Source organism: Podarcis tiliguerta (assembly GCF_965153285.1).
Source record: "Podarcis tiliguerta genome assembly, chromosome: Z".
NCBI classification, from domain to species: domain Eukaryota; kingdom Metazoa; phylum Chordata; class Lepidosauria; order Squamata; family Lacertidae; genus Podarcis; species Podarcis tiliguerta.
The window spans coordinates 9,436,455-9,449,224 of NC_139553.1; the positions used below are offsets into that span (position 1 = coordinate 9,436,455).

A 12,770-nucleotide genomic window follows, 5' to 3' on the forward strand; every position below is an offset into this window, starting at 1 on the left:
TCCATAAAGAAGGCTGATCACCGAAGAATGGATGCTTTTGAATTATGGTGCTGGAGGAGACTTTTGAGAGTCCCATGGACTGCAAGAAGATCAAACGTATCCATTCTTAAGGAAATCAGCCCTGAGTGCTCACTGGAAGGACAGATCCTGAAGCTGAGGCTCCAATACTTTGGCCACCTCATGAGAAGAGAAGACTCCCTGGAAAAGACCCTGATTTTGGGAAAGATGGAGGGCACAAGGAGAAGGGGACGACAGAGGACGAGATGGTTGGACAGTGTTCTCAAAGCTACCACCATGAGTTTGACCACACTGCGGGTGGCAGGGGAAGACAGGAGTGCCTGGCGTGCTCTGGTCCAGGGGGTCACGAAGAGTCGGACACAACTAAACAACTAAACAACAACAACAAGGAACTGGATCTAGTTGGCCAGGACCTTATCTTCCCACATCATTTGTGGGCCTGTCAGTCACCTAATGTCACAGTTGTGTCAGGTTTTGCCTGTATGATCTGAAAACAAACTGCCTGGGCAAGGCACTGCACTAGGCAAGTTCTACCAATCAGATGAGTGTGGCTTGGACTCAAAGGTCATGTGGGCTGAATTTGGCCCATTGGCCAAAGATTCCGCACCCCTGAATTAGGCTCTGTCAACACTATAAAGCTGTATCATACCACTTTAAACTAAAGTGTCCGGGATTATTTGGGGGAAGCCAGAACTGGGGGAAGTGGTATGGTACTGCTTTAAATGTATAGTGCAGATGGGGTCAGAGCCCCCTTCCTTTAAAAGCCATTGAACTTGGTGTCTGCAAGCTGGCAGAGTCTTCAATCAGAAATGCAAGGAATGAGACTCAATGCAAAACCCTCTCCTGCGCATACACCAGTAGTAGAAATCCTGCTTCACCAGTGAAGCTGAAGCTACGGTTGCAGAATTGATACTCGAATCATTTTTATTGCAGGCTCACATTTCCTTCTGTGCCTTCCTCTAACTACAAGAATATAACACAAGGTGTATGCTGTGTGGTGTCTCCCATTATAAACTTTCTTCTCTGTCTTTGGCACAAAGAGAAAAATAAAAATGCTCACGACCCTGCCCAGGACACGGAGCAGATATCTCGGACCTGGTAAACTCTTTTGGCTGAGGAGTTTATGAGCAAATCAGGCTGCAATGGAATCAGGTAATGGTTTAGTGTAACTACCATTTACCCTGGAGGAGAGGGAAGTTAATTGCTCCCAATTGCCTCTGAGGAAGGAAGAAGTAGGTTAAATATTAGCAAGAAGCAGCCATGTAAAAACAGCTCAGCAACAAAGAAGGATCCCAAGAGATACGGTAATGCTCCTAGTTTCAGAAGCCTGGGATCAGCTGAACTGAATAACCACAGGTACATCTAGGCATTTGATGCCGACTTTGTTGAACTGTAAAATTCATTGGTGTCTGGCTGTTCTGCTTGGTGTTTGGGTCTTAAATATCTGATGCTTGCATCTGACAATTGCTTAAGCATCCCCTGTGTTTTTGTAGAGGAGGAGGATGGGGGAGAAAAAACAGAATAAGAAGACTCCACCTCCAGTGAACCACCTGTCTCTAGCTCCTATTAGCTACTCTGCTCACTGCCCCATTCATTTCTAACCACCGACAGCAGGGTGCTGTCCCAGTGTCTATAGATGTGGGTTTATGCAGAACTCCCCTTCCATCAGGTGGTTCACAAAGATACCCATCTATGTACTTAAAAAAAGAAAGAAAGCACTGTAGCCATAAGCTGTGGGTCTGACCCACTTTCCCCTCATTTTTCCTTACTCAAGCAGGAAGGAACACTTGTGGTTTCTTTGCATCCACAGAGACCCTAATTAGAATGCTCTGTGATCATTAGGAAAGAGCCTTTAATTGCTGCTTGGTGCAAATGGGGCAATTATCATGGCTGGACAGGGCCGAGCTGGGCTTTGCTTTGACTCTGAGACAAACTAGATGAGATTGTGAAATTGTGTGACTGCAGTTAGCACACACTTTTTTTGTTGTGCCAATTTGCAACTCTGGTAGGGGCGTGGGTGTGGACTTGATTCAAGGACCTCTCCTTCCCCACTCTGTGAGGGCTCCTCTAGATGACACATCCATCGAGCATTCCCCCAGATTTCCCTTTCCGAAGATTACATGGAGCTTAGACAATTTCTGCTCTTTATTCAGCATTTGTTTTTATTTGTTTTCAGGAAGGTTATAGGTCATTGAGCTTTCATCTCACATTAATCCTGATTTGCTCGGATTTGTCTCGCCCCATTTGGCACAATGGATCAGATTTCATTGCATTTAGGTGTGTCTGTAGATCAGGGATTGGGAACCTCCATTGCAGGTTTAGACCTATCTGTTTGGTCAGACTCTTTGACTTCATAGCATTAGTTTCTGCTGCTGGAAGTACTGGGTTTGGGTCCAGTATATATGTGTGTGTGTGTTCTTCAGTTTGCTTTAGGTTAATAATAATAATAATAATAATAATAATAATAATAATAATATAATTTATTATTTATACCCCGCCCATCTAGCTGAGTTTTCCCAGCCTCTATGGGCGGCTCCCAATCAAGTGTTAAAAACAGTACAGCATTACATATTAAAAGCTTCCCTGAACAGTTTATTGTTTATTGTTTGTTTTTCTAACTGCTTCCAAACCTGCCCTGAGACAGGATGATGAAGGGTGGGATTGAAATACAAAAAATTAAGAAATAACAATGCAAAATAAAACCATGTTCCTCCAAGTGTCACCGAGTTCCATTCCCCATCAGGCCTGGCCAGTATTGCTAGTGATCAAGGATGATGGGAACTGTGGCCCAACAACATCTCATCCAAACACCTGTAAGGCCCTAGAGCAGGCATCCCCAACCTCCAGATGTTTTGGACTACAATTCCCACCATCTCTGGCCACTGGTCCTGTTAGCTAGGGGTCATGGGAGTTGTAGGCCAAAACATCTGGAGGGCCAAAGTCGGGGATGCCTACCCTAGAGTCACCATTGCCCGGACAGGTGGAGCCTATGCTGTATGTCAGTCAATTGCAGTCAGGGGGTTGGGCCAGAAGATGCAACCCTGGACTTCCCAACCTAACCCTCCACATATATAAATACATGTGCTTGTATCCAGGAGCAGAGTTGACCCAAGACCAGTGAAGGCTGATGCACCAGGGTGAATGGGGCGCTCCCCAACCAACCTTAGCCTGCCCTTAGCTTGTCCCTACTTGCCTGCCTTCTTTCTTACAAACAACCCAGGGGGTGGCCCTGACTGTCAGTTTCCTCCTTCTTAGTGTCAGTGCTGCCCTTGTACAAAGCACCAAGGGGGAGGAGTGTGGTGCAGTGGTTAGAGTGTTGGACTAGGACCTGGGAGAACAGGATTCAAATCTCCACTCAGGCATGTAGGTCACTAGGTGACCTTGGGCCAGGGACTGCCTCTCAGCCTAACCTGTCTCCCAGGGTTGTTGTGAGGATATAATCGGGAAACTATATCTGCTGCCTTGAGCTTCTTGGAGGTAAGGTGTAAAAGGAATGCAATAGTAAATAAAATATAAAACAACAACAACCCTAGAATGAGTTGGCTGTGCCTGTCCTTAGCTCTGGCTCCACCTACTGTTGGGCTCCCTGTCCTCTCTCTGACATCTTCATTAGCTGCCTAAATGTTTTGACTCTGGGTGCCTGTCTAATTTCAGCTGGCAATTGATTCTAGAAGGCTGGAGCTGCCACACTAAAAGCCTGGTGGCTAGCACAAGCAAGGTGCACCTCTGGGGCATATGATACTCTCAGCGGTGAAGCCCAAGAGATGCCCCACATATAGTGTGCTGTGATAATCCATTTCTGGGGTTAGCAATGCCAAGAACACAGCATCCAAACCACCTCAGTCCAGGAATGGTCCTAGCAATCTTAACCAGCCAAAGCTGGCAGAAGGCATTCCTAACCATCAAGGCCTCCTGTGCCTCGAGTGACAAAGGTTTTCATTAATACAGTGGTACCTTGGGTTAAGTACTTAATTCATTCCGGAGGTCTGTTCTTAACCTGAAACTGTTCTTAACCTGAAGCACCACTTTAGCTAATGGGGTCTTCTGCTGCCGTCGTGCTGCCAGAGCACAATTTCTGTTCTCATCCTGAAGCAAAATTCTTAACCTGAGGTACTATTTCTGGGTTAGCGGAGTCTGTAACCTGAAGTGTATGTAACCTGAAGTACCACTGTATGTGCATTTTTATATTGCTTGACTGGAGAATGGCACTGCATAATTTGGAGTGAACTTTGGATGGCTGTGTTCTAGTTTACATATTGCTTTTGAACATTGCAGACTTAGGTAGGTTTGCCTTTAAATGTGAACTGAATTAAATGTCTCCCTTATCCCTCCTAACAATAGCAGCTGAAGAAATAAAAATGCCATGAAACACAGCAAAAAGTGCTGATTGATTATGGAGATCAGAACCATATAATTTTTTAACAAATGGGAGGACATAATTACCCTAAATGGTAAACAATAATGGAGTAAAAGAACCCACAGAGAGAGAGCATACTTTTTGTACACATCCATTTCAAAGTGTGCATGGAGGTATTCAGGGAAACACACACAGAGAGGGAGAGAGAGGAGGAGGAGGAGGAGGAGGAGAGAGGGCAAGGTTGGGCCCAGGTTACCTGAAAGATCAAACTCCCTATATGAAATTGCCTGAGTGCTAAGATCCTTGGATGAGCATCTCATCTTGGTCTCATCAACATAGGAACCAACTCCTAGGGGCTGTGGGGTCTTCGGCCCCCACAGTAAATTATTTGAGGAGGCCAGGCCCCCACAAAGTTGATGGTCATTCCCATTCAAATGGTGTGTGTGCACTGAGTCATGCGATTGATTATGGAGGGCGGGGCTTACCTGGGCCCCCACAATATTTTATTCAAGTTGGCACCCCTGCCCATCTACATCAGATGCTTAGTTGGTGGTGACATGAGAAAGAGGCTATTCCATGCTGTCCTTCCATATTTTGAGATTTCCTCCCAAGAGGATGGCTCCCTCTTTGTTAATCAAACCTTCCTCTTCAAGACACACTTTTGACAGCTAAGGTGCAGGTGATGCTGACAACCAGGCTGCCATTATAATTATTGTTTTTAACCGGTCTGTTTTTATAACATTAGATTTTGTAAGGTTGGGAGATGTTGAGAGCCATCTTGGATCCCAGCTTGGGAGAGAGGCGGGATATAAATACATTAAATAAATAACAACGAGACTGGGGTGGGAGGAACTGTGCCCCTACAGGTGTTTCTGGACTACAATTCCCATCACCCTTGGCCACCAGTCTTGCTGGCTTGGGGCTAATGGGAGCTGGAGACCAGAAACATTGTTTGGAAAGCCACAGATGTTCCCTTCCCCCTACAATAAACTTTAGTCCTTGTAACTCCCCACAGCTCCAGTTCAAGACATTATTTAACCTTGAGCAACACCTCGTGGCCAAGTTCATATTTACAACTAACCCAGAAAGTTTTTTTGAGATTGTTGCTCATTTCTGGATGAAGAGGGAGATTTCCTACTTTGAGGGAGACATTGCGTTTTCCCCAGCTGCTGCTGAGAAAATATTTTCGCTCTCATACCGCCCTTTCTCCTGTTGTTGCACCACGTTATGAATTTTCAATTGCATGCTCCCCAGGGCAGGAAACTGTCCTTATATCCTGAAGTGTGTCATGCACACTAAAAGCATTATACAAAGAAGGAGAAGACACCATTGTAATTGCTTTGTTTCTGCTTTATTGTCTCTTAGCAGCAAACCGCCCCAAGACGCAAACTTAGATGAGCGGTTTGCATCAAAGACCACATGTAACAGACAACAAAACCAGCATGGATTGCACCCCATTATTAGTCCTACTGAGAGTATATCCATTGAACTAAATAGACAGGACAGGAATTATAGTATACACTTTGATAGACTAAATGTGAAGCGATGTAAAAACTGTTAAAAAAAAGAGTGTGAAAGGCTATTAGGAGAATCAGCTTTCTCAAAGCATTTTAAGAATATTAGATATAAGAATATAGCAGTGTTCAAAACTCCCATTGTTCTAGGCGCATTTTGCAACAGGGGATTTCATTAGCGTGAGCTCTGGGTGCAGTACTGCGCCTAAGATTTCAGATTAAAACTGCAGAGTAGAAGGAAAGGAGGATTTTTTTCTGCCTTCCCACTTCTAGCTAGTCTCTGAAGACTGGAGACCATTTTAAAAATGTTAGGGGAGTGGGGAGACATTCCGTTATTGTGCCCGTAACCTCGGTTTAAGGTGCCATTTAGCTCCTAGCTTTCATATCTCAGTTTCTAACACTAGAATACAGATATTAAGAATCTGTAAAGAATGTTTATGCAGGTCAAACCCCGCCTTGAGTGATAGAGAGCAGGCACCCTGTTCTTGCTGAATCTGGCGCCCAGCTCAGATAACACAGGCATGCTTTTCCTCTGAGAAGGTGACCTCATTCTGGCATCTCCAAGTAGGGCTGGGAGAGATTACTGAGAACCAGGAGAGCTGTTATACAGTACAACATACTGTTTTATTAGTCGTTCTGTGATGCTTCTGCACTGTTACCGCAGAGAGGAACTACCGTATTTTTCGCTCTATAAGACACACTTTCCCCCCTCCAAAAATTAAGGGGAAATGTGTGTGCGTCTTATGGAGTGAATGCAGGCTCCATGGCTTCAGGGATAGCCGCCTGAAGCCTCCGGAGCGCAGCGGGAGCTCCTGCCGCACTCCAGAGGCTTTGCATTGCTTTCGCTGAAGCCTGGAGAGGCACTGCACAGCTTTCCCTCTCTGCGCAGCGCCCCTTCGGCGAAGTGGGAGGAGAAATTGAAGGGGCTCCACAGAGAGGGAGAGAATTTTTTTCACTTGTTCTCCCCCTCTAAAACTAGGTGCATCCTATGGTCGGGTGTGTCCTATAGATTGAAAAATACGGTATTGTGTTAGAACATGAGCAGACAGATAACAAAAAGCCCTGACCATTTGTGGCACAAGAGGTTCCAGGATTTCAGCAAGAAGTTGCAGCACATGTCGAAACTGGAAAAGAAGCAGAATGTCCTCTGATATTTTCCCAGGTACACACAGTACCGAAACCAGGAACATGTGTGTCAGGGGTTCAGGAGCAGAGGCACAGGAAAGGGAGGAAATGGAGAGCGAGGGGGAGGAGTCCGAAGGAAATGTCAGCGATGACAGCGGTCCGAGGTCTCTGAGTCTTTCCAGTGAATCGGAAGATTCACAGAAAGGGGCTCCCATGGTCAGGGCAAGGGGGGTGCCTAGGGGGACACCCCAGGAAGAAGGGGCCAGAGGGGACTCAGAGAGCAGCAGTTGGAAATCAGGACCAGCGTCCACACCAGAGTGCAGTAGGGGGGAGGAGTCCCAGGCATCGGGATCAGGCGGCGCGCTGCCAGCGGGAGGACATGAGGCAGGACTGGCCACGCCTCCATCGGGGAGCGAGGAAACGGTCAAGAGGAAGGTTGAAGGCTGGGCGCGCGCGCCAAGTTCAAATGTACGGGAGGGCGGCGCAGTTGGCAGCCCGGATAGGGAGCCAGGTCCTAAAGCCCGCCGAAGAGAGCGGGAGGAGTCAGGGGGGTCAACGTCTGCGTCGGAAGAATCCAGGAAGGAAGGGACCCCGGGGGGGTAGCAGGACCCAGAGGAGAAAGGAGAGACGGAAGAGGTGGAGTAAGGCTAGAATCTTAAACTGGTGTACAGGGGGCGGAGATTCAGATGGAGCTTCGCCGGTCTAAACCCTAGACGTAGAGCTGAGGCGCTCCGGCTTGAAAATGGAAACAGTACTTCAATAAAGACTTTTGTACATTACTACCGGCTAGCGTTGGTCCTCTGTGAGCTGGGACCTGGAGCCAGCTCTGACAATGTGTGACAGCTTTGATATCATCATCGACACACGGTGTCATGAATGCTCAATTAAAAAAAAACACCTTGCACCTTGAAGGTAAGCTTCTGCTCAAATCCTGGGCAACCCTATTCAGGAGAAAGCCTCACTGTCTTCAACGGAGTTTAATCCCTTGCAAGTGTGTTTAGGATTCCACCCTCAATACAGAATCCAGTTTCCATGGTTTCACACCAGAGGGTGGCAGAAATTCCTCTTGGTTGTAATGCCGGTGTGTGCTGTAATTCTATGGAAATGTGAATAAAAAAGAGAGAAAGAAGGAAGAGAAAATGGGAGGGTACTGAAATTTTGCACACATCATCTCAATCCCTGAGAATCTCAGTTTTTGAGCTTTTTTTTTTTTTTTTTTTTTGAGAAGCGGCTTTGTATGCCAACATGACTGTGAATATCTGCTTGGAATTGTGTGTGGGGGGGTGTCATATACCCAATGATATTTTGCAGCTTTGCGTCTTCTTAGTTTAGAGAAGTAATGTATGGAAGTGAGAGCTGGACTGTAAAGAAGGCTGATCGCTGAAAAATTGATGCTTCTGAATTATGGTGCTGTAGGAGATTCTTGAGAGTCCCATGGACTGCAAGAAGATCAAACCTCTCCGTTCTTAAGGAAATCAGCCCTGAGTGCTCACTGGAAGGACAGATCCTGAAGCTGAGACTCCAATACTTTGGCCACCTCAGGAGAAGAGAAGACTCCCTGGAAAAGACCCTGATGTTGGGAAAGATGGAGGGCACAAGGAAAAGGGGATGACAGAGGACGAGATGGTTGGACAGTGTTCTCAAAGCTACCAGCATGAGTTTGACCAAACTGCGGGAGGCAGTGGAAGACAGGAGTGCCTGGCGTGCTCTGGTCCATGGGGTCACGAAGAGTCGGACACGACTAAGCAACAACAACAACAGTTTAGAGAAAAGATGAGCAAGAGGGGACACGGTAGAAGTTTATTAAATTGGATAGAGTGGATAGAAAGTGGATAGAGAAAAGTTTTGCTCATAATGCTGGATAGAACTCATGGGCAGGTGGTGAAGCTGAATGTCAGAGGGTTCAGGAGAGGGGGAAAGACAGTACTTATTCATGCATCTGCAGTCAGTGGCGGAGCTTCATGCTCTGGCACTGGAGGCGGAGAGCAGGTGGGGGCGGGGCTGGTGTGCATCCTGGGGGCGGGGCGTGTTGCCTGCGGGGACGTGGCATCCAGCGTGGGTGGGGGGCGGCCACGATGGAACCCCACCGGGATCATGCTTCCGGGGGGCGGTGCGCTCCCCACGCTCCCTCTTCCTCTGCCAGTGGCTGCAGTTATTATAATATATTTATTCATGCAGCACCTTTTCCCCTGACAGGGACCCAAGGCAGCTTACAGATAAAATAAGAACATTAGTTAAACTATGGAACCCCATAATTAAACTGCGGAACTCCCTCCTTCAAGAGCCAGTGATAGCCACCAGCTTGGATGGCTTTGGATAAGAGGGTTATATAAATTGATGAAAGATAAAGCTATCAGGGACACAGTTGGCGCTGTGGGTAAAAGCCTCAGCGCCTAGGGCTTGCCGATCAAAAGGTCGGCGGTTCGAATCCCAGCGGCGGGGTGCGCTCCCGTCGCTCGGTCCCAGCGCCTGCCAACCTAGCAGTTCGAAAGCACTCCCGGGTGCAAGTAGATAAATAGGGACCGCTTACCAGCAGGAAGGTAAACGGCGTTTCCGTGTGTGGCTTTGGCTCGCCAGAGCAACTTCGTCACACTGGCCACGTGACCTGGAAGTGTCTCCGGACAGCGCTGGCCCCCGGCCTCTTGGGTGAGATGGGCGCACAACCCTAGAGTCTGTCAAGACTGGCCTGTACGGCAGGGGTACCTTTACCTTTTTTAAAAACAACAACAACAACAACAACAAAAAGATAAAGCTATCAATGGCTGCTAGCCATGGTGGCTATGTGGTGCAGTGGCTAGTGTTGGACTAGGTTCTGGTAGACTAGAGTTCAAAGCCCCACTTGGTCATAAAGCTCACTGAGGGACTTAGGGCCAGTCACTCTCACTCTCAGCCTAACCCACCTCACAAGGTTTGTTGTGGGGATTAAATGAGGAGGGAGAGAATAATAATAATTTATTATTTATACCCTGCCCATCTGGCTGGGTTTCCCCAGCCACTCTGGGCAGCTTCCAACAAAACACTAAAATACAATAATCTATTAAACATTAAAAGCTTCCTAAAACAAGGCTGCCTTTAGATGTCTTCTAAAAGTTTGGTAGTTATTTTTCTCTTTCACATCTGGTGGGAGGGCGTTCTACAGGGCAGGCGCCACTACCAAGAAGGCCCTCTGCCTGGTTCCCTGTAACTTGGCTTCTCGCAACGAGGGAACCACTAGAAGGCCCTTGGCGCTGGACCTCAGTGTCCGGGCAGAATGATGGAGGTGGAGACTCTCCTTCAGGTATACTGAACCAAGGCCGTTTAGGGCTTTAAAGGTCAGCACCAACACTTTGAATTGTGCTCGGGAACGTACTGGGAGCCAATGTAGTTCTTTCAAGACTGGTGTTATGTGGTCTTGGCAGCTGCTCCCAGTCACTAGTCCAGCTGCCGCATTTTTGATTAGTTGTAGTTTTCGGGTCACCTTCAAAGGTAGCCCCATATAGAGCGCATTGCAGTAGTCCAAACGGGAGATAACCAGAGCATGCAGCACTCTGGCGAGACAGTCCATGGGAACTACGTATATTGAACTTTTGGGGGGAAAGGTAGGCTAAAATGCAAATAATACTGCTGCTGCTACTACATCTGAACAACAGTTGCTGGAAACTGTATGTGGGGAAAGTGATTTAGCACTCAGGCCCTACTTTCAGGCTTTCCATAGGCATCTGGGCAGCCCCTGTGAGAGCAGAAGGCAGAACTAGATGGGCCTTTTAGCTTGATCCAGCTGGTTCTCATTATGCTCTTATCTTGGAAACCAAAGATTATTTTTAGACAGTAATCAATGGTCCTAAATAACTTTAAAAATTGAGTTTAAGGACTTAACACACAAAGAAATCATCTCATTACTGTTACGGTAATTACGGAAATTACGGAAGGGTAACTGTTAACAGTTACAAATATTATGCCTGAATGTATCCTTTAGACTTGACAGCTCAGGGAATATACGTAGCTTTATGAATCAGATAAAATCAACACCTCAATTCCAACACCATTTTGCCCTTGGAAAAAGGACTCTTTCCCCTGCCACCTCCCCAAGCCAGGATACACACCTCCTACCCCAGGAAACGCCCAGAGGTGACAATTGCTGGGCTCATTGTTCTCCAAGGGAAGCCAAATCTCATCACCAGACTTGTCTCAGGCTTCAGACATGCAAAGGAGGTTCTATTGTACTTTGGGTGGTAGGACTTCAGAGGTGTTTGGCTATGCTAATCTTATACCTGGGTCTTTCTTTGACATGTCTGCTTGTACCAATCTTCTACCAAGGACTTGTCTGGACATGTTTGCCAAGGTTAAACTAGTGTAACCCCTGTCTACCCCATCCCTTTTGTCTCATGTCAGTGATGTTCCAATGGTGTATCAATGTTGCTGTACGAACTGTATTCTGGGATATGGTGGGAAAGTTTTAAAAGTCCTTGTCACCCCACCCTCGGGGTTCAAAATTCCTCTTGCGCAATAAACTTTGGTCTACCACTACCATATTTTTTGCTCTATAAGACTCACTTTTCCACTCCTAAAAAGTAAAGGGAAATGCGTGTGTGTCTTATGGAGCGAATGCAGGCTGCGCAGCTATCACAGAAGCCAGAACAGCAAGAGCGATTGCTGCTTTCACTGCACAGCGATCCCTCTTGCTGTTCTGACTTCTGAGATTCAGAATATTTTTTCTTGTTTTCCTCCTCCAAAAACTAGGTGCGTCTTGTGGTCTGGTGCGTCTTATAGAGCGAAAAATACGGTATTTGCTCCGGTTGGTGGCTGGATTCCTTCCTTTATTCCGCAGGGACCCGCGGGCTCTGCCCGACGAGCTGGGTGACTGAGCAGCCTCGCACCTAGATTTTTCTGTAACACTTCTAATGTATTTATTTTACAACAGATGCACTATCTGATTCTGTAACCCGTTTTTGCTTGCTACTACTTTCCCCATGATATTTGTATTTTTGTTAAACTACAGAATTTTCCAATAACCCCCCCCCCTTTTTAAGGATGTGTGTGCGAGCCACCTCCCAGCCGCATTGGGTCCCCTGCCATCCAAGGGAAGGGCGTTTGTGGCTAACACAGAGTGCACCCCTTTGCTTGGCCCGCTCCCCCCCTTTAAAGTTCACAGCTGCCAACATGCAATGGGCTCAAATATTCCCACAAGTTTGCCCCTTCTCTACTAGCCTCCAAATTCCCCTAGGCCCAGGGCATCTCTAGGTAGTGGGGTATATAGTGTCCTAGTGTGTTGATGTTAAAACAAGAAGCCATTACAACAGGTTTATGAAACAAGTTCTGAAGTTTACTAAAACAGAAAGAAGGACTTTTAAGACAAAGATATGCAATGCTTAAGTTACAGAAAACCATGATATTCTCTTTGGAGCAGTGGCGTAGCGTGGGGGGTGCAGGGGGGGCCGGCCGCACTGGGCGCAACATCTGGGGGTTAGGGTTAGGGGGCGCAAATCCACGGGTTAGGGGGCGCAAATTACTTGCCTTGCCCCGGGTGCTGACAACCCACGCTACGCCACTGCTTTGGAGCAAAGAAAACCAAAATAAAGCAGATTAAAATGCAATCTACCCTCACTGGACTTCCACAATCCATAACATATCAGACTCTTGGAAGAATCTTGCTCCTGAGTAACAACCCTTTATTTCCCTTGTTCCTTATCACATTGAGTTCCTCCAGGATGGCTTCCTGGTTAACATGGGCTCCCCTTGTCAACCTCATGCTCCACCCCTTGCCTTCCAGGTTACAC

The 12,770-nt window shown here is 47.0% G+C and overlaps 1 long non-coding RNA gene across 1 annotated transcript; it reads left to right on the top strand.

The window, feature by feature from the left end:
- The first annotated feature begins 1,404 nt into the window (after positions 1-1,404).
- Positions 1,405-2,734, top strand: LOC310669387. Its single transcript, XR_014507166.1, has 2 exons — positions 1,405-2,451; positions 2,610-2,734. It is a non-coding gene; the product is annotated as an uncharacterized lncRNA (long non-coding RNA).
- Positions 2,735-12,770: the final 10,036 nt, after the last annotated feature.